This window comes from Megalopta genalis, chromosome 4 (genome assembly GCF_051020955.1).
Source record: "Megalopta genalis isolate 19385.01 chromosome 4, iyMegGena1_principal, whole genome shotgun sequence".
Classification (NCBI taxonomy): Eukaryota; Metazoa; Arthropoda; class Insecta; order Hymenoptera; family Halictidae; genus Megalopta; species Megalopta genalis.
Window position 1 is genome coordinate 11,758,444 of NC_135016.1, and position 22,100 is coordinate 11,780,543.

The following is a 22,100-nucleotide window of genomic DNA, read 5'->3' on the forward strand; positions in this document are numbered from 1 at the left end:
TTAGAAATCATGGATGCAATTTTGAACGAAATTGAAATCTTCTATTAAAATCGTTACTTGTATTCTGTTGCTTCTCATTGCAATAAATTAATTGTTAAACAAATTGCTATGATTCCAATTAGAGCTCCGCTTATAGAAAATAGAAAAAACTAGATTTATTTGATTTATTGGTTATTCGTGACTTAAAAATTATGGGATTACTTTGTCGAATATATTTCTAGCACCACAAACTATATGGATTCTAAAATAGACAGTGACTCTTAGTATGACGTCAAAAATTTTCTACTGCTAAAAGTACGTAGAAATACACATAAAAATTTCAAACATGTACACACGTTCAATGCTGCAGGAAAAAATTCCGAAGACAGCTCTACACATACGCTGTACTCAATGCCGGCTGCAATATGGTCGACCTATACTACTGCGACCAAATAGAAGCAAATTTTACGAACTTCAAAGAGTTGTTGCTTTGTTGCAAATGGTCTGTCTTACCAGGATGCTACTGGAAAATGAAAATTAAAAACGGGTTGGTTATTTCCAAAGTGACTGCGTCAGTAGTCGCAATTTTTGCAACAATGAACTCATTTTAACAAAAATACAACTTTGCATATCTCCGAGGAATTGAACAATTTTTACCATTGATTATTTTACCATTGAAACTAATAGGGTTATGTCAAGATTATTTATACCTTATATATATCAAAGGTTATTTTTTATCTCTGCTTCGCAACGAGTCCAAAAACATCAATGTACGATTTTTTCCTGATGTTCTATTAATCATTTGAATCAAAAGTGGGCCACAGATAAATATATATCAGTTATGAGATATTTGACGAACTTCAAATATGTCGCAGATGGTCGTATCGCGAAGTTTCTGTGCTCATTTCAAAGGGTGAAATCATCACCACTGTATCACCGAAAACGATGAAAATCATCTAAATTCTAGTGACGCGTATAAAAATATTTTAACACTAAACCTACCGCGGTCAAAATGGCCGCTTTCTTATTTTGCAATTCTTCAAAGTTCCGAGACTCTTTCGTGGAAAACGCTTGAATAAGTTATATTATTGGAGCAAGTTTTATAATAAAAACTTTACAAATTCTAAATAAATTCGGTCTTCTCACTTTTGTGAAGCAGTACGTGCCAGTTAGTATTACTGCTTGGTAGGTTTAGTGTTAATCCAATTTGAAATTGTCAAATGCAATTTTCGGCACACCAATAAATTATCCTTGTCATTAATAGACTGCGAATTTTTATGTAAAATATGAATCGTCTGCATTAATTGTAAGGTACAGCAGCTAGGTAAACATTTAGTTTCTTTGTCGATTATTTTCGTGAGAGTAATTGAATAATATCCTTGAATTCTTTAAACGTTGTTGCCGTCTCGCATGTAATGTATTCATTTTAGTTATAAATGCATAAAATCCGCAGAGAGAATCTAATCACTGAAAAGAGCTATCAAACGGAGAAAAGACACACAACATTTTTCATCTCCGACGTCTTAATTCGAAATCAAAGCAAAGAGTTTTCTCCGAAATGCTAATCAACTTTCACCTGAACGAACATAATCTATAGGGCTCTAATAATCAATGTGATACTTATCGTTGCTCGAGATTCGTCGTTCCGCGCGATAATGTCCGTCGATCGAGGAGCTCCGATTTAATGAAAAACTTTCGTACGAAGTGCTTAAACCAGGCTAGCCTTGAGGATCCGGATCCCGGCTGAAATTCGCATTTGCCCGAAAGAATGGTAATACTACTAAGCAGCGAACTGTGAACACCTCGAGTTCCCGCAGAAACCACGGCCTCGAATCGCTCGACTGCGAAATCGTCTTTCTTGGGCCAGGCCGATTCTTATGCTCCCCGGCGGCAGCCTCGCGATTCAATATATCGAGAACGAGATGATGGAATTTTTAATTTCGCCCCGGCGACCGCGCCGGCAACAACGGCTCCAAGCTCGATAGAACGATTACAGGAACTGTTGCAACTTGTTCGGGGCTTCGCAACGATCGATACCTAAACCCGACAAATGCGCTAGCCGCCCCACTAATTGCGGGAACTATGAGAAAACCGAGACGTGACTAGTGCCGCGATTCGAAGACGCCAGTGCTCGCACGTGACCTAAGCTAAATGGAGGTTTAATGGCTGTTCAATGCTGATGAACAAAAAGTGTTGAAGTTTAGGAATGATAGGCTGTAATCAAGGACCCCACGATGACTGCAGTTGCTACTTTTTCGACCATTTTGTCTGGGGAACTTTTTATCGGGAGGACGAACGTTATGCCTGATCAAAGTTGCGCTTGTTCCACTAGCTATCATAATGGCTCTATAACGATAGACCTTGTCGAAGTTAATAGTATGCAATTCTTGATCGAACGTATTTTAATTATCTTCCTCGCCGATAATAATATTGGTCTATTGATGTTCTTATCGCTTCATTATAAATAAGATTGTTATTGTAAATCATTCTATAAAATTAAATTTAAAAAAATTAAATTATTCTACTAGATTAAAATTCTCTAAAATTATTATATATATATATATATATATATATATATATATATATATATCTTATTATTTAAATAAGATTGTTATTGTAAAACGAGGGAACTGTTTGTCGGAAAAAAATCTGTATGCATTAGAACTTAATGCAGTTATAGATTCTTATCTTAGATACACTTTTATGTGTTTCAGACGTTTAAATAATTAAATTGTGGAATTCAATATTTGTAGGATAACATGTACATAAACAAATATAAATAAATATAAATAGATATAGATAGATAGACAGGTAAATATATGTAAATAAATATATTTATTTGTTCATCTTTTTAAAAATATCTGAAAATACGTATCTTGTCACAAGTACCATAAAAAATGATAAGTGACCACCCACTATTGATTCAGACTGTACAAACACTTCTATTGTTCACCGTTCACAAAACTGTATCACAAAAGGAAACAGTAATTTTCATTGTGTCACATGTTTTTCTCGATGGCACGCACGGTGTAAGTTGTAAATCAGCATCGACGGCTACAAAAACAATCGTATTACCATAATCATCACACTGCCGGAAATTATACGTAATAACATTGTGCTCGATACATAATCTACTAACTCCATGCAGAATCGGTGATTTCATTTACGAGCACGCTCAAGAACGTCGTGGTTAATTGTCTTCTTTGAGTGCTCGCGCGCGCAGGCCTCTGAATATTTTTGATGTAATTTCACAGCGTCTGAGAATCCTATGGATATATATATTATCTGTCGGATGAGTTTCAAGGCGGCCGGCCTTGAATTTTCGAGTGACAAAGGGAGTTCCATCGAATTACACGGCGCTGCTTGAAAATTGCGAGCCAAAGGAGAACTGGTTTGCGTGTAGTCAGACCTTCGTTAGGAGTCACACGATGCGAGTGGAATGTTGGATGAAACTGGGAAATAAGTTTTCGTATAGTCACGTAGACACAGTGGTATATTCCAACGAACTGGGTGGAATGGCAGATTGGAAAGGGAAAAGTGAAAGGGGCCAGTGAAACGCTGCATGGGCAAGAGGAAAATCCTGCGTACAGTTGGACTACAATTAGTCAGACGCGCGCTCGAAACTGAAAGAAGAGTAGGGAATTAGCTTGGAAGTGGAGGATGGTTGTGTACGGTCAGGCAGACTAAAACACTGAAGATAATGAAAGCAGCCTACGTAAAACTTCGTGCGAAATGAAAGTTTCAGCAAGAAAGAATTAATTATGAAATACATAGTACTTTAATATTTTTAACGTTACGGTGCTTTAAGCCCCTTGCAGTGCGAATTCTATCGCACGGTAATCGACGCTATTTTATTCTTAATAATTTCCTTTATAAGTCGAGACAATTTCATTTTTCGCTCTCAGATTTTAATAACAGAAGAATCGAATAATGTGTCAATTCGGAAGAAATGAATAACGATCGTATTTAGATGTAAATGAAGCATCCGTTTAATTTATTCATTGCGTAAAAGTACAGTCTTTTATCAAGCAAATTTTGTCACTATTAGGATAGCAATATTCCTATTTAATCACTAAATAAAAATTATCTAAGTTAATTGTGGGAAATATAAACTAGATGAAAATATCTCTTTTTCTTTTAACAATCGTAATACATCGAAAATAATGTAACAAAATCTTTAAATTCTTCTAATATCGTTTTAGTTTTATATTTTACCTATTCGTTCTTCTCACAAATGCATTAAATCCGTCTCTTAATCACTGAAGTTTACTTTGTATTAAGCATTCTATAAAAACGTCTCGTTTAATACGTCTCAAACGTCTCAAGTTAATAAAAATTTTTCGAACCAAACTAAACATTCGATTCAATCACAAATTATTTAAAAGCACAATGTATGGCTCGTATCCAAAGTTCCGATTCACTGTACCCTAATTTCATTCTACATTTCCGAAAACCAAAAGAGAGTTCCAATTGCCTGTTGAGACATTGTTTGCTGCCAAATAGAAACGCAAAAGAGAGATATAATTTGCTGTTAACATTGCTCGAGAAAATCGAGGAATCTCTTGGCAAAGGTTTTTCCATCTAACGGCGACGGCTAACAATGCAGAGCAGCGAACAACTTCCGCGCCCCGGTTCGCTCCCTCGGCCGCGATGGCTCCTTTTGTTTAGCCACTCTTTTTATCCGTTCGCTGCCGGCTGGCAGGGGATTACATACATCAAAAATACGAACCAGGCCGTGTAAGCCGAAACTGGGCGCGTAGGCCGCGCTGCCGCGTTCTTTTACCCAGGACAAAGCAGAAATCAAACGCTCTGAAAATACCGGGACAGGTACATATTTGGCCGGGTTGATCCGCGCTGTTTGGATTACAGCCGACAAAAGGATGAGTAGCAGTGATAACATTATCCTGCGAATTGCCAGTGCCCCGCTGTTCGCTTCTTCAAACGCTACCGTCGAAAGTTACTCGAGATGTAGACGTTGGTGCTGATTTATATCTTCTAAGTTAGAGAGTTGAAATATTGACACCTACTTGACAAGAACTATCGTCGATAATGCGACTCGTGGTACGTAGAAATGTGGGTAAAAATGTTAAGCATGTACGTACATTCAATTCTTTTCGCAATAAATCCAAATGTCACTCTGGAAATTCACTTTTATCGATGTTGTCTCAAATATGGTCGACTTATACTACTGGCACTAAACTAGAGAATATCCAACCGCCTGAAACAGGCAGTCCAGCATAATCATTTTAATTGGAAGCGATTGTACCCTAACGGGAAATTGTTTCAAATAACTGCAATAATATTGAATCGTAATTTGAATACTTTGTAAAATGTTTTGTAGCTCTGAATCGTGTTGTTCTTCTTTAATGAACTCTCAAAAATATAACCTATTTTGGAGTGAATCGATGAGCAAATTCGATACCAAATTAAAATGAAAATTAAATTGAAAATTAAAATGAAAATTAAGTTAAAAATTAAATTGAAAATTAAATTGAAAATTAAATTTGAAATTAAATTTTAAATTAACCTGTTAACTGAAGACCACGTATATATTTAAAGCTCCGTTTTCGAGAAAACTGAGTTGATAGATGCGTGAAATTCGCGTGGCTTGTAATATGATGAGAAGTAGAATTGGTATATCATGACCAGACAATAGTATTACTTTGTCAACCTAATTTTCCTCAAAAACGGAGCTTTAAATTAAAAAATGCTATTTCTTTTTCTCGACTTATTTCTGCATGTAGAATCAGCCCCTTTGCGGTTGTACCACGATTATCCGAACACCCTGTATATACGACAAAAATACTTCTCTTATGATTTAGATTAAAATGTTTGCGAAACATATTCATAAATTTCGCAAATTTTAGAATAATTCTAGAACAACTTGCCGAAAGAAACTGCAGCAGCCAGTGCGATCGATAAAAAATGCATACAACATTGATCTTGAAAATAGATCGACGCAGCTAAGTGGTTAAATTTGAAATTAAATTTAAAATTAAATTTGAAATTAAATTTGAAATTAGTTTGAAAATTCGATTTAAAGTTAAATTAAATTTTGAAAATGTCATAATTTTTTGATTTTCCTGATTCGCAAACGTTCCTCGTCGGTCATTAAAAAGCCAATTGCCAGGCTTCCGGTAAATAAAGTGTTAGGTGCACGGATCAGCAAATAGCCTGAAAGCAAAGTATTTGTTCGTGGAGTTCCGTTTCCATTATAACTGATCTCGGCACCCGGAAACTGCAGTGTTCACAGTGGAGCATCTGAAAGCGCTTTACCCACCAAGTTCTCCGCTTATTTTCATGGTTTTTCATACCGCAAATAACGAGCCACTACACGACAGACGGCATTAGGATGGAGGGCAGCGTATCCTCGGCGCTGCTTATCGCGCGTTGCGGCGACTGTCTCCCCGGATAAGTGAACTGGAGCGAATATTTATTTGCGATAGTCGGGCCCGGCCGTGTCAAAGAACCCCGCCGTGAAATGAAAAAATTCGCGGCGGCGTAAGAAGTCATCATGCGAACGCCTCGCGCCTCCCTTTGTTGTCCCGGCACCGACATTCTCTCACGCTCTGTCAGCCCCTGAATGCCCTGCTTGGGAATTCCCTCTCTTCCAAGAACTCGTTTGATGTAGAATCACCGCGTGTCGTGCAATCTGTTTGGGAATCAACGGGCGCTCGGTCACATTTTTCATTCGAACACCACGTCCGAATCGCCTCTGCGCATCACTATGCATCGGAAGTGCATAGGGACGGTCGATGCGAAGGCATCGCCGAAAGGATTTCACGCTGCGACCAATTTATCATCTCCAATTGCTCGACGAAGCTCGCGAGAGTGCCAAGACGAAACTGGCAGACCAAACTCGTACGAAACTCTAGCTCAGAATCCTTGGAGAAATTATTCGAATGGCTGTTTACTATACATATAATGTATTTATTTATTTTAGTATTTATTTATTTATTAACGGGTGTAAACACTACATAAAGTGGTTACACGTCGAATGTGATATAATGTTTAATGTCTAGCTCAAAGTTATTATTAGAAATTATAAATATATAAATATATTATTAGAAATTTAAAAAAGTCGATGCAATACAATATTAATTTACATTTATAAAAATCCCATTCAAGCTGTTGAATTAACCGAATAAAGTACTATATTGTTCATCTGGCAAAAAATGATTAGCATTGATAACGTCCTCTTCTTTAAATCCATAAGTCAATATGTCTAGTTATAATTTCCTGTTGTAATTAATCATATCAATATAAATTTTAATTATAATCTAGAATACAAGTCTTTATGTATAGTTAATTGTGAATCATGCGGTCACTAATGACTTTGCAGTTAATGTGGCTACTAAAATAAATATACTTATAGTAATATAATGTAATAATAAAAAATAAAATTATAATAACAAAAATAATAATAATAATAATAATAATCATAATAATAATAATAATCAATCTTCCAATTAGAGAAGCACAATTTTCCAATAACGTTGTTGCACCTGCTGTTGATTCGAAATGCCAAGTTCGGTGTAAAAGTTGCACCATGAACCGAGAAATAAAGCAAGAGCATTTCGAAAGGCGGCAACGAAGTCTCGTCAACTTCCCGGACATTAAGCGTCGCTATAAACGAAGCGATTTCGGCGCGCTCCGAAACATCAGGTCGTTAAAAATTTTGCTCGCGGGCGGCTCGCAAAAACGGCGTAACAAAGTCGAAAATCCTGAGGCGACGGGCCGGGCCGGGCCGGAAGTGCTTCGTATAATGAAGCTGCGATTTTCTAACTGGCGAAACAGCGAGCCCGCTGCCAACCGGATAATATAACAGCGCTCGACGCAGGCGAACAAGAAAGTATTTTCGGCGGTGTATAAATTTAATGGCGCCGTCGCCACTCGAGCAGCTGAAATATACCACCGGAAAAGGAAACAGCCGGACGTTTCCGAGCGTCAGGCGAAAACAGCTGGACGTATGCGTTCGCCGGTTGGGATTAGACGCAACATCCGCTCGCAGATGATATTTTCTATGAACGTCGGACGCGTGCTACCAGACGCCTGTTTCGCATACGATTTGTGCTCGATGCACTTATTATTTTCGGTCGGAGTTGGGCAAAATTTTATTCGGTCGACGAATAAAAGATAACGAATCAAATTTTATTCGACAGTGTCGAATAAGTATTCGAACGAATACAAATTTGTCCAGATGAAAAATTCAGTCGAATAAGAATTTATTCGTACAGCAATTCGTACGGAAAATAATTGATCTGAATAAAAATAGTTTATCGATTTATTCATTTCATATTACGTTTTCGAATTATTCGAATAAAGAATTTTTTGAATTGCTCGAATAAAATATTATTCGAATGAAGAATTACTCGAATAAAAAATTATTCATATATTATACATTAGATAGAACACTGTGTATAGAGAAATTTATGTTAATAAAGTGTAATAACTTTCTGAAAGAAGATGAAAAAATTCTTTTGAAAATTTTGACAAAAGGAAAAATAAAGGATTTTAACCCTAGAACGCTTAAAAAAGGTATTAGAGTGTTTTATGACCTGTTTTAGGAAGGCTGATCTTGTAGTATCCATGTAAGAAAAAGTATCATAGATACCATAGATATTGTTTTTTTTCTGTTCGAGTATATTTATACAGTACTGTTCAATTATACATTTAGGTATCTATTAATGCACAAGTAAAATATAAATCATTTACAAAAGAAGATTGTTGTAACGAAAATACTGTTGCATTTTAATGAGAATACTTGGCTTTGCAAAAACGTATAAATCGATTTTATCTTAATTGTTATTGATATACTGCAGATTTTATGCATCTATGATAAAATGAGGAGCTTCAATTTTGAACAATAGACTTATAGTTAATGAATTTAACAATGTCATTGTATCATTTTCAATCTAATAAAATTATTAAAAACTGAAAAAATTGTCTATTTCTTGCGATTGATATAGACAATTTTTATTTTGCATAAAAATCCGCAGTCTATTTACTAGCAGTAATTCTTCGGACATTTTTATATATAAACGTTTAAATTGATGGGTTTGCGTGCAGACTGCATCCGAAGCAGACGATCGTCGAGTGCATACATCAAAGGTAGATGCAACATTTTGAAAACGCTTGTACGAAAACAAATGCATTATTTTCCGTTAAATCGGTAAGAATGCGTCAGACGCTTATAGGAAATCCCGCCACAAATTGCGCATTGTCGTCGATGGATTTAGTGGAGCGAGAAGAACCGAAAAATGATCGAAGAATGTTCGCAGCCTCGGTCGACGGAGATCGAGCCCGATTTCCGTCTACTTTCAGTTCTTACTTCTATCTAGTTTCCGACGTCGCGTCGCTATCTACTCTTCGGTTGCTATCTACTTTCAGTTTCAATTTCCACCGCTTTCAGCTCCGGTTTCGTCCTACTTTCAACACCGATTTTGATCTACCCTCGTCTACTTTCAATCCCGATTCCCGGATACCTTCGGCACTAATTTCGACACGATCGCTGTTTGGTCTACTTTCGGTTTCAAAGTAAATTAGATCATCACTGCTGACGATCGGTTCTGCGGACCGAGTTCCTTTCGATTGCTTTTTCCGTGATCTACTTCTTACCTGCGCCGGCTAAACCGTATTTGCATTTCGTTCTTCCAATTATTCAGATTTTAAGTACATTCAAACTTTTCTTCGCGTGTCCCGTATTTTCGGATCGCGGTTTTATATCCACGTTCTCTTATCGAGACGTTGAATTAAGTTTTAACTCAATTTTCAAATCCGATCTTATTCGAATAATGTTGAAACAATTCTTGAACATAATTCGGTATTGTCTTCTTCGTGAAATATCTCAGGAACAGCGAATGATAACAAAAAGAAAATTCGAATGAAAATTGCATCGTTTCATTGTATCTATAAAACTATGTGAACAATATATTTCGTGTTTATGTGAAATTTCCGCTTTGATTATGATTGTATAGGTGCCCAATGAGGTTATTATTTCGATCCGTCATGTAAACAGGGTGTCCCAAAAATGTCTCGCAATCCGAAAGTGGCAGGTTCCTCAGGTCATTTGAAGCAACTTTTTCCTTTACAAAAATTTTCTCCGAGGCACTGTTAACGAGTTATTAACGAAAAACAGTGACCAATGAGAGGCGAGCTCAGCTGGCGCGAGGCGACCGAGCCAATGAGCGGAACTGAGTTTCGTGCGCTGGTTGGCTGGGCCGCCTCGCGTCAGCCGTACTCGATTCTTATTGGTCACTGTTTTTCGTTAATAACTCGTTAACGGTGCCTCGGAGAAAACTTTTGTAAAGGAAGAAGTTGCTTCAAATGATCTGAGGAACCCGCCATTTTCGGATTGCGAGACATTTCTGGGTCACCCTGTATTTCGTGTTTATGTGAAATTTCCGCTTTGATTATGGTCATATAGATGTCCAATGAGGTTATTATTTCGATCTGTCATGTATATGACAGATAATATATACTTATATAATATACTTTCTATTCTTTGATTTCTTATTTATACAGTTTCACTGACGATTCTACAATCTGTTAATTTATATCATGCTTTCAATTCTCATTATATCACACATTTAGCTTCAGTTTAGCAAAAGGTCCAATGCAGATTTCTGTTCTACTGCTATCATAAATTTCATTCAAATTTCAACCACGATCTCCAATTCCTGTTTAAGCTTGAACACTCTCGATCCAGGCTTCATTCGCTGACTCATAAATATTCCGAAAATAAGACGATACTGTGCAAGATCAATATTCTTCGCTTGAAATAGAACTATGAGAAGCCGGTCTAAGTACCTAAAAACATTGCAATGAGAAAGACTAACAGAACATCCGAGAAACGTGTCCGCACTTTGTTCTCACAACTCTTTCTATATCTCAAAGGATTGCACGTAGCGAGCCATGATAGACGTCATGCTCGAGAACTACTCAATCTATACTTTTATCGGGTCGGCCATCGGGCTTAGATCCGTTTTATCGGACGGTGTGTCGCAGATGTAATATCGTGTCAATATTTTCATCTCGCAGACAATGTTTCCGGGAAATAAGCGCGAAGATAAACGAGCGTTTTATCGGATATCGCGAACAGCAATAATTCGACGGTATCGATAGGAAATTCCATTCGATTCTCGACGAGATACTTCGGTGATTTTTTATTCGTATTACACGATCCTCCTAGAAATCGTGAAACGAGATTATCCCATCCAGTTCCCGTTAAACGATGAATTAACAATCCGTCTTGCTTATATTACAGTCGGCAGTTCGTCGCGACACTTTCATAACAAAGTTTGCAGCTGCATAATAAATATTTCGGATCTGCATAACAAAAACATCGCGAAATGGACTTTGGAATATCGTGCAATTAATTCTCTTGGAGTTTCAGCGTCTAAAATATTTATTACAATTAAATCACCGCTGAGATGGTGACAGGGTCTCTTGACAGAAATATTTCCACTAATTGAACCGTTTACATTTCTTTAACGCCGTCGTGATTGCATAATAGTCGTTGAAAAAATTTGAAAATATCGTTTTGCTGAAGAACTACGGTTAGACTAATTTTCAAACTAGTCTCGCAAGCACAAAAGCAACGTCACAATAGTCCTGTATGCGATGTTGATTTCAACTTGTGTTGCCGTGTAGAAAGAGGCGCAACAAGGGAAATGGGACAGCCAGTAGACAGACGTACGCAGAAGTTGGGTTAAGCAGGGTATCCCGTAATTAAACAGATCTCTACTCCCTCTGGTACAAGGATTTCGCTACACCAGGAAGAAAGTTAAAGCTTTGTTGCTCGTTAAGCATGCCTCCAAAGCTGCAGTCAAAATTACACAAAAATTCCCATCGTGGTCTTAACAACGTAAGATCCGCTGGAGCAAAAACCACTTGTCCACAAAATCTCTTTTATGAATATTAAGCACATCGCGTGTTAAACGGGTATTCTAATGTAAATTGCAAACGTAAACAAAAGCTTGTTTAACTTTCTTTGGTTTTTTTCGCAAAGAAACTGTCATTTTTAACTGTTTGTGTATTTAAATGTAATTTAAACTGTAATTGCAGTTTCATTTATCATGTTTATTTGTGCATTATTCATGCATGTTTCGATAACACAGTCACTTATGTTTCAGTAATATTTAAAAATATTTTAGGTTTAAAAAATGTTGGAATCGATGGCTTCATCAGTTCGAAACGTAGTCGATGTAAAAACTGAAATGCAGAAAATGAAAATATTGAGTTGATTCATAACATAAATAAGCTGTAACTTTTATAACTTTTGGAATTCAGTCGTACGGTTCTGTGGACGTATTTTTGGACCAATATTATTCAAGCCGAAACTCTTCTGAAATCTTTCGCTGTAACAGAAAAAGACAGTTCGCCAGTTTATTTTGATAAAATAAATCAAGTTTCTTTCGCGAAACTTAAACAAAGTTTCCATCGCGTTCACAACTTCGTGGAATCCCTTGTATAGGAGAAGGCCAATATTTATCATCAAAATTAAACAAAATAGCTACGACCAAAGGTAAAGAAAATTTCGATCGCGTTCTATGCTCCACGAAATTTCACTGCGGGGTAAAAAAAGAAAAAGCGATTGCCACCGTCGGAATTAAACAAAATTTCTATCGTCGTAGGGTAAACAAAATTCCCATCATCGAACTCAAACAAAATCTCTGACGTATTGTCAGCTTCGTGAAATCCCTCGGCCAAAAAAAGCAGATCTCGACGTTTCTCTCACTGGTAGGGAGACAGAGAGAGAAAGAGAGAAAGAGAGAGACAGAGAGAGGGGGAGGGAATGATCCTGCGCGGGTTCAGGCTCCGCGCATCAAAGCCGGCAGAGTCCGGTAATTTGTAGCGAAGCACTTCGAAGATTGAGGATCCGCTGGCTGCCAAAGAACTGCTTGCTGCGAAGCAACGAAGTGACTTTAATTTCCTGCGAACGAAGCCGCCGCATCCCGCGCCGGTCCCAATGAAGAATCGGACGCGCGAGCCCGGCATTGTGTCCGCGGGATTGGCCCACCGAAGGTTACTCGGAGAATCAATTTGAAGATTCACCGAACCATTCGATCAAGTGGGTTTTGTGCAGCATTTCATTCGACCATGTTAAAACCGATGGAACGAACATCGTCGAGACCGTCGTTGCACCGAAAAACAGTGGGGCCTTGTCATCCTGTAAAGTAACCGGAAATTACGGGAAACCCTCCGACGTGTTCGAGAAACGAGCACCAAATCCGCTTTTCTACAGGGTGCACCACCCGACACTCGGCAGACGTCTCTGTCAAGTTCTGAACGTTCTCGCAGCAGACCTGCACAAATTTTATCCGAAACGAAGTGTTATTTTCAGTCAGATTTAAGGATTGTTCGAATTGTTTCCGATAAATATTGATCCGAGTTAATCATTCGGATGAATACGTTTTAGGCGAATATATTATTGCATTCACACGATTATTTATTATTTGCCATGATTTATTCTTTCATGATTTATACGAATAATTCTTTAGTCGATTTAAGCACATACTTCAGTCCAAAATTTTAGTTTTAGCGTACAATTTATTACAAATTCTAAGTATAAATCAAGTGTAAACTTGACTGTACGTTTCTCCCATGATTTATACGAATAATTCTTTAGTCGATTTAAGCACATACTTCAGTCCAAAATTTTAGTTTTAGCGTACAATTTATTACAAATTCTAAGTATAAATCAAGTGTAAACTTGACTGTACGTTTCTCCCATGATTTATACGAATAATTCTTTAGTCGATTTAAGAGTACATACTTCAGTCCAAAATTTTAGTTTTAGCGTACAATTTATTACAAATTCTAAGTATAAATCAAGTGTAAACTTGACTGTACGTTTCTCCCATGATTTATACGAATAATTCTTTAGTCGATTTAAGCACATACTTCAGTCCAAAATTTTAGTTTTAGCGTACAATTTATTACAAATTCTAAGTATAAATCAAGTGTAAACTTGACTGTACGTTTCTCCCATGATTTATACGAATAATTCTTTAGTCGATTTAAGCACATACTGCAGTCCAAAATTTTAGTTTTAGCGTACAATTTATTACAAATTCTAAGTATAAATCAAGTGTAAACTTGACTGTACGTTTCTCCCATGATTTATACGAATAATTCTTTAGTCGATTTAAGCACATACTTCAGTCCAAAATTTTAGTTTTAGCGTACAATTTATTACAAATTCTAAGTATAAATCAAGTGTAAACTTGACTGTACGTTTCTCCCATGATTTATACGAATAATTCTTTAGTCGATTTAAGCACATACTGCAGTCCAAAATTTTAGTTTTAGCGTACAATTTATTACAAATTCTAAGTATAAATCAAGTGTAAACTTGACTGTACGTTTCTCCCATGATTTATACGAATAATTCTTTAGTCGATTTAAGCACATACTGCAGTCCAAAATTTTAGTTTTAGCGTACAATTTATTACAAATTCTAAGTATAAATCAAGTGTAAACTTGACTGTACGTTTCTCCCATGATTTATACGAATAATTCTTTAGTCGATTTAAGCACATACTTCAGTCCAAAATTTTAGTTTTAGCGTACAATTTATTACAAATTCTAAGTATAAATCAAGTGTAAACTTGACTGTACGTTTCTCCCATGATTTATACGAATAATTCTTTAGTCGATTTAAGCACATACTGCAGTCCAAAATTTTAGTTTTAGCGTACAATTTATTACAAATTCTAAGTATAAATCAAGTGTAAACTTGACTGTACGTTTCTCCCATGATTTATACGAATAATTCTTTAGTCGATTTAAGCACATACTTCAGTCCAAAATTTTAGTTTTAGCGTACAATTTATTACAAATTCTAAGTATAAATCAAGTGTAAACTTGACTGTACGTTTCTCCCATGATTTATACGAATAATTCTTTAGTCGATTTAAGAGTACATACTTCAGTCCAAAATTTTAGTTTTAGCGTACAATTTATTACAAATTCTAAGTATAAATCAAGTGTAAACTTGACTGTACGTTTCTCCCATGATTTATACGAATAATTCTTTAGTCGATTTAAGAGTACATACTTCAGTCCAAAATTTTAGTTTTAGCGTACAATTTATTACAAATTCTAAGTATAAATTAAGTGTAAACTTGACTGTATGTTTCTCCCATGATTTATACGAATAATTCTTTAGTCGATTTAAGCACATACTTCAGTCCAAAATTTTAGTTTTAGCGTACAATTTATTACAAATTCTAAGTATAAATCAAGTGTAAACTTGACTGTACGTTTCTCCCATGATTTATACGAATAATTCTTTAGTCGATTTAAGCACATACTGCAGTCCAAAATTTTAGTTTTAGCGTACAATTTATTACAAATTCTAAGTATAAATCAAGTGTAAACTTGACTGTACGTTTCTCCCATGATTTATACGAATAATTCTTTAGTCGATTTAAGCACATACTTCAGTCCAAAATTTTAGTTTTAGCGTACAATTTATTACAAATTCTAAGTATAAATCAAGTGTAAACTTGACTGTACGTTTCTCCCATGATTTATACGAATAATTCTTTAGTCGATTTAAGAGTACATACTTCAGTCCAAAATTTTAGTTTTAGCGTACAATTTATTACAAATTCTAAGTATAAATCAAGTGTAAACTTGACTGTACGTTTCTCCCATGATTTATACGAATAATTCTTTAGTCGATTTAAGAGTACATACTTCAGTCCAAAATTTTAGTTTTAGCGTACAATTTATTACAAATTCTAAGTATAAATTAAGTGTAAACTTGACTGTATGTTTCTCCCATGATTTATACGAATAATTCTTTAGTCGATTTAAGCACATACTTCAGTCCAAAATTTTAGTTTTAGCGTACAATTTATTACAAATTCTAAGTATAAATTAAGTGTAAACTTGACTGTACGTTTCTCCCATGATTTATACGAATAATTCTTTAGTCGATTTAAGCACATACTTCAGTCCAAAATTTTAGTTTTAGCGTACAATTTATTACAAATTCGAAGTATAAATTAAGTGTAAACTTGACTGTACGTTTTAGCAGAAATTGAGCACAAACTTAATCGTACAATTCAGTACGAATTCGATATAAAATTTAGTGCATGATTTAGTACACGTATAGTACAGGCGTTAGTGCACGATTTAGCACAAATTCGGTAGAAATGAAGTACAAATTTAGTGCACAATTTAGCAGATATTAAGCACGATGTTGAGTGTACAATTTAGTACAAATTCAGTATACACTTTAGTGCACAAATGCAATAGAGAAATCAAGTACAAATTTAGTATAGAATTTAACAGAAATGAAGTATAAACATCGATATTCAATTTGGTACAAATTAAGTGCGAACTTTTGCGACACAGTTCGACACAAATTCAGTTCAAGAATTAGTACAAAGTTTAGTACAATTTTGCCACACCAGATTCAATACAAATTAAAAAAACAAAGAAAGTAATTACACATCGAATGCAAAATTTATTCGAAACTAGATACAAAATCGTGTACAAATTCGTTACAAAACTGCGTTCACCCAGTTAATTCACCCAGCGGACGATCAGCTGAACCAAATATTCGTAGGATCCGTGAACTATTTGATGATCGTTCTACTGAATGAATTTCTTCAATTTCACCAAATTCATGGGATCGTTAAGCGAACGATCCAAGATCTAGCAAACCGTAAAACCTTGAGGATCACAAATTCGTCGGTGCTCGTTGCGATGGATTTCCAGGGCCGCCAACATTTCAAGTTTAACGACAACGAAAAGACGAATGCTCTGTAAAGTATTAAAGGCTCGGTCACGGGGCTGTTACCTCGCATTGGGTACCCGGCTGGCTGCGGGTTCATCGGGTTACCAGGATATTGGCGGTTTCGATGAATCGATACGCGAGCCGAACGTCTGCCGCGAAATTTACGAGACTTTTCGAAGTGGCGAACGTCGGAAGATGTATGATCGGGAAAGGCGAACGGTTGGGTCGTTAGCATATTCCGTGCATCGAACCCGCTTCCAGGAACCAGCCGACCCCGCAGACATTGCCTTACCTTCCCGGGAGGACGGATTTCTTTTATCCCGGCTGATTTGATGTATTTGTCGAGCGTGACTGCCGGCTTCTGAAATTCCGACGAAATTGTCACCGCCCATGGCCCTTTCTTTAACGTGGCTGCACGCCGACGTGCAGAAATTATCGAGCTCGGTGCGGTTCTCTCGCGATTCCCCGGGCTTTCGAGGAATTCGCACGAATTTATTCCCAGAGACAATGTTGGCCTTCGCGGTAACGCTGAATTAAAATCTACGGATTACTAATTTTTTAGGGATTTAATTTTATTATAGCGGATTACGCTATATTTCCTTTAGCCTGAAGATTTTCAGTTTTGAATCTAACATTTCAGTTTTCATGCATTTCGTTCCGGGCTATAATTTTTGTTTTTAACCCCTTAACTTGTACGCTCGAGTCAATTCGAGCGCGCTAAACAGGCCACACTGTGCACACTCGAGATAATTCGAGCGACGTTGTATTTTATGCTGTTGTAATTTTTCACACTCGAATATAATCGAGAGAATTGAAAACAACAATGTGAATGTAAAGAAAAAACATCGTTTTATTGATATTTAACATTTACATGGGATTGTAAGCTATAACACTTATTTATTCAAGAATGAAATATAGCCTTTCTCCATGGAACAAAAAAGCGCAGTATATCAAAATTCTCCACCAAAAGAGAAGTTGAATCAGGGGCGGTAACAAATGGAAACCTTTGAGGATGTTGATTTCGTTGGATATTGCTTATCTACTTCCAATCAACGGCTATATCTTCTTCTGAACTATCTTCAGAATCACTACTATACTTATTACTTTCTACTGAACCGCTTTCCGACAGCGTATTCATATTCAGATTCTGATTCGCTCATTTTTCAATATATATTTTACTAAAACATAATGTAAAATAAAACGTAATAATAATAATAACAACAACAGTAATAATAATAATATTCTGAAAATTAAGAATCATATTTTTTTCAAAATTTTTTTACATAAAAAATGATTGATTTTTTTGACCGATTTCTTTCAAAAAAACTGTGCGTTAAGGGGTTAATCCAGTACGTTGAGTCCATCTGACCCAAAATAAAGATGCAAATTGTTATTATTTTCTTCAGTTCAATAGGCCATTATCAATTAGTTTAATAACATAGTAATATTAGTTAATATTTTCTGCAGAAAGCAAAGTAATTTATAATTTACTTGGAATACGAATGGTTTCCATTTTTGTGTACACACGTGAATTACATGGTTCAGGTCTGAGTGACCACTCTAATTGTGCACATTTGAGCAAGCACAAAATTATGTATATTAAAATTATATCATATAACATGATACATTGTTGAATTAGAACAATTTCGTCTAAATTGTTACCATACACGTAACTTGGTAAGAAAATTGCAACATTCGCAGTAATTTGTTCATCCATTGTTTAGCAGCCTGATCGAAATAACATCTCGAAAAACTTCAATCTATTTGGTTCAATTTCGAAAAAGTTATTCTTTTTCGAAAACCGTCCGAATATTCCAGTAATTGAATCTACATTTTCATTTGTCGTTTCACCGCGAAATACGGAAAGTGGATAAAAATGTAGAAAGCGTGTACACTGTTGCAAAGAGGATGATGCGATCGCATCAGTGGATCAGATATCGATTGATAAGGCCCGGCCATATTCTGAAACCCCGATGAATCCGCGAAAAACCGACGGAAGGATCCTGGCGAACGCATTTCTGCAAGGAGGATCGAGATCGAGCGTGCATTCGCGTGTATCACCCGCGGCGTAATTCATAACAAACGGCCGCGATATACATCGGCTCCCGGATTCCGTAAATCCGGACACCGCCCTGGGGATCCTTCGCGTTTCCCTCGAAAAATATGAAACCGGTGCTCGCCCGGCCGAGAAATGCTGAAAAATCGTCGAAAATTTATATGTAATCCTATGCATTCTCGTTTCTCCCCAGAGGATTCGATCTATTGATTTTTTAACATATGCAAATGCCGTCGTTCCATTTAAATCGCACCATAGAGAAACAATACTGGTAGCGTAAGTATATCAATTACTGTACTATCCACAGGAAACCGAGACCTTAATATAATTATAATTGCATTTAAAAATATCGTTATTAAATTAAGGACATCGAATTTTTCAAAACAAATTTGATGTGTAATTTTCATAGCCGAACCAAACCTTTGACAACTTGAGACCAATAAAATGCGAAAACTAATTTCTTGAATTTCTGATATAAGATTTCATGTGCTTTGATCTTGTCGAATTATTTGACAAACGCGTTGGAAACAAAGATGAAAAAAATACACAAACGATGCTTTTCAGGACAAAAATTGTATTCATGAAACTCCTCTAAATTACAGAAAACTCGCGTCATTAATCTTCCTCCATAGAAATTGAAGACGTCTGCGCGCGACATTGAATTAACGCTTCTAAAGTGGTGAAAAGACGTTGAACAGTCCGAATTAGCCGAATGCAGGGCCGCGAACGTTCCAATTACAATGCGAAACTGCCGATGCGTTTTTGCGGCCGTGAATTTCTCGAAGATGAGCAGCGGATTCCGCGACGACGCGCGGAACGCTGGAAAAACCGCGAGCACGCTCGGCGTTCCGGCATTTTTCCAGGATTCTTGGCTGCAGGAGCAAACGAAGATGCGGCGGCGCTGTAAGAAAAGGGGAAAGTTGCCTGCAGCCGAGTGCGCGCACGGTGCAACGAGACCAGCATCCGACTTTCGGGGTCATCAATCACCTGCGTAAGACGGTGTCGGTAGGTTTCGCGATGCCGTCGCGGCTTCGGGTCCACGGCATTGTTCTCTTTATCATCCGAGCATGCGAGTCTCGCATGAGAACCATATTAATCAATCTTCCACGACCCCTGATTTACGTGGCCGACCCTGTTGGCCCTTTTACGGTACGCCGCACGTGGAACTGCATTCTCTCGTCGCCGGAGAAAGAGGTCCTCTCCAGTTCCGCCGGCGGATGCTGGTATCCCTGAGACGGATGTGGCCGATTTTGTGGCAATTCCCACCGGTCGGGAATTATTCTAGCGGAAGTTTGACCCTCGCGTCCTTTATTTGCTGCGGGAATGACCGAAAGTCGCGATTTTGGTAACTATTGCTTTAAAACGATTCGCAACCAGCATAAGCGACGAAGTTGGTGTAAAATGATTTCGAAGCTGTGTGGAAGTGAAATTAGTAAACTGCAGACTTTTATGTAAAATAGACACTGTCTATGCCAGTTGTAGCTTCTGCGTTACGAAATTATAGTGTAATCTTCTAATAATTGTACTAGATTAATAATAATTGGACTGCGGATCTTTGTGCAAAATAAAAATTGCATATATCTGTTGCAAAGCATGGGAGGCATGCGCAATTTTTTTCCTTCCTTAAATAATTTTAATAAATTGTAATTAACACTAAACCTACCAAGCAGTAATACTAACTGGCATGTACCGCTTCGCAAAAGTGAGAAGACCGAATTTATTTAGAATTTGTAAAGTTTTTTTTATAAAACTTGCTCGAATAGTATAACTTATTCAAACGTTTTCTACGAAAGAGTCTCGGAACTTTGCAGAATTGCAAACTGAGAAAGCGGTCACTTTGACCGCGGTAGGATTAGTGTTAACCCTTTGCGCTCGAGTGGCACCACTAAGATTTGTTATATCACGTTTCAAGATAATTTTTATATTAATAAAATTTAGATTTAAAAGTTTGCTAAGAGTGCAATTATTGCGCGAGTCCCAAGAGTCAATTTCATGCGCATAAAATGCATTTTGTCACGTATAATAGAAATACTATTAGTTAGAAAAATGATTTTATATTTACAGTTCATCAAAATTCTTAATTCATTTTTCCATCTTTCCACTAGAATATGCTTCACCATTTTTGTCATAAATGCATAGAATCCGCAGTCTAATATTAATGTAACGATATCCTGAAAGTCTTCTGGATTCTTTCGACCTGTTCATGTTTTTTTTTCATAAATGCATAAAATCCACAATGTAGTTAGTGAGACTGAAAATTTTTATACACAATAGAAATTTCTAATGATTTTGATCAATTGAAAATGAACGATATTTCCCAATTTTCTAGGTACTTCTATTGTCTTGCATTTGATCTACTTGTTTTCGTGATAATTGCATAAAATCCACAATCTAGTAATTAGACCGCAGATTTCTACACAGAATAAAAATTCCCAATGATTTTAATAAATTGAACATGAAACAATATTTCACTATTTCCTAAGTGTTTTTATCGTCTTGCACTTGATCTATTCGTTTTTATCGTAAATGCGTGAGATTCGCAGTCTAGCGAATTATATAATAATTTAGTAATATAAATGTTCGTTTACCAAGAAAATCTATTGCTGTTCTGATTTATTGTGATACGACACGCATTTCACTATTATGTTATTTAGTAATACCTCGTTATCGTTGAAACGAATATCCGAGAAGAGACACGTATATTATTTCATTAACAAAATGTATAACAGAAGTGTAATGTATATTATTAAAGAAATATTTTACCAGCGCCACGTGTATAATCCGTTAACAAAGTATGTAATACGAGCTTGTTTCCATTTACTGTAATTAAAATACTTGCTGGTTGTTATCGACAACAGATGGAAAATAAACGTGGATGCAATAAAAACAAAAAGGGGCGCGTACAGTCAAGGGTTAAAAGTAATCCGTGCGTGATTCTACGTGATATGACATTTTGACAATAAAATAGATTTGAAGTAAAAGTGCTGATGAATAAAATAGCTAATAAATAAAATAGCTAATCAGTAAATTCGCTAACAAATGGAACTGTTTAAAAATGAAATTGCTAATAAATAAAATAGCTAATCAGTAAATTCGCTAACAAATGGAACTGTTTAAAAATGAAATTGCTAATAAATAAAATAGTTAATCAGTAAATTCGCTAACAAATGGAACTGTTTAAAAATGAAATTGCTAATAAATAAAATAGTTAATCAGTAAATTCGCTAACAAATGGAACTGTTTAAAAATGAAATTGCTAATAAATAAAATAGCTAATCAGTAAGTTCGCTAACAAATGGAACTGTTTAAAAA

The 22,100-nt window shown here is 36.3% G+C and overlaps 1 protein-coding gene across 1 annotated transcript in view; it reads left to right on the forward strand.

Annotated features, from left to right (window-relative positions):
- Glurb (metabotropic glutamate receptor B) overlaps positions 1-22,100 on the forward strand; it is a 471,226-nt gene that overhangs the window by 377,450 nt on the left and 71,676 nt on the right. The gene's annotated exons all lie outside the window — the stretch shown is intronic.